We start from the raw sequence: 1,399 nt of genomic DNA, 5'->3' as shown, positions 1-1,399 counted from the left end.
ACTTTCCTGGAAGGGCGGAGCGCGCCGAGTGCGAGAGCGAAGGGGCGGGGGGAGGGGTGCGCAGGGATCTCGGATGCGTCCCGCGAGGGGATCCGCGACCGAGAGCTCGGGAGGTGGAGGCCGGCCGACTGGCCGGACGCGGCCGCACGGCGCGGGGCAGTTAGAGCAGCTGTGGTTACAACCCCCAAGACTAGCAGCAGGACGGAGCGTGGGGGCGTCGGGAGGGGGACTCTTTGTTTGCAGTTGGAATGCGCGGAGGGGCACGGTGGAATGTCGCCGTCCCGTACGGCGCGACGCGAGGCTTGCTCTGCGCAAACAGCGTGACTTTGTTCCTAGTGTGGGCACGGTGAGAGAGAAGGGCAGAGATCGGTATACAGAGGTTGGTGGCGAGAAAGGGAGAAGCGAGTAAAGAGGAAGAGAGGGAGAAGGGGCTTCGGAGCCCTGCGAGGCGAGGAAGCCGCAGACAGAGGTGGGAGACAGGTAGCGAGATTCCGGGCCGGGGGAAGTGTGGGAGGCACGCAGATGAAAGGACACGGCTGTCCAGAGGGCCTGGGAGACCAACAGATAAGCTGCGATAAGGAGACACCGCTCTGGAGAGTCGGAGCTCTGCGAGGGTGGAGGGGCGGGCGGCTTAGCCTGTTTGCAAAAGCAGCGGAAAGGGGTGAGGGGACGGTCTGGCGCTAATCCCCACCTTGGGAGCGAGGGAGGGAGACCCAGTGTACACAGAAAAGCCGTGAAAACGAGCGAGGGAGCGGTTCGGGACTAATCGCCACCTTCAGGGGGTAGGGCACATAGAAGCCGAGACAGACACCCCCTGGTGTTGGGAATCGAGATTTTCTGCAACTACTTCAGGTGAAGATGGGACTCCGAGGCCTGGGTCGGGAATAAGAAAAAGCGGCAGCCGTGGCTGAAGCTAATTACAAGCCAGACACCCCCCCACGCCGGGGGGGGGGGGCGGTGGGCATTGTGGCCAGTGGGTTCAGACGCCAGCATCCCCTGTGGGCGCTGGTTGCAGCGCAGCTGCTCCGCTTCCGGCACAGCTACCTGCCAGTGCTCCCGGGAAAGCAGCAGGAAAGGCCCAAGTGCTTGGACCCCTGCCACCCACGTGGGAGTCCCCGATGGAGTTCCTGGCTCCTGGCTTCGCTGGGGAGTGAGCCAGCGGTGGAAGATCTGACTCTCCTTCTCTGTAACTCTTTCGACTAGATCAAATAAACTTTTTAAAAAATGTGTTTGAAAAGCCAGCCCAACTGATTTTGCCTAGACTAGGACCTAAGGGGCAGGGGAAGTGGAATGAAGAAGCAAAATGACTCATTTGGATTTAGATAGTAAATGAGGCTGAAGATTGTATGTAAACAGAGGGTATTCTTTGCATCTCAAAATTCTGAACTCCGTTTACAAG

Source organism: Oryctolagus cuniculus, chromosome 12, assembly GCF_051225735.1.
Source record: "Oryctolagus cuniculus isolate XC-2025 breed Fujian yellow rabbit chromosome 12, ASM5122573v1, whole genome shotgun sequence".
In the NCBI taxonomy this organism is placed as follows: Eukaryota; Metazoa; Chordata; class Mammalia; order Lagomorpha; family Leporidae; genus Oryctolagus; species Oryctolagus cuniculus.
This window is presented reverse-complemented; position numbering follows the sequence as displayed.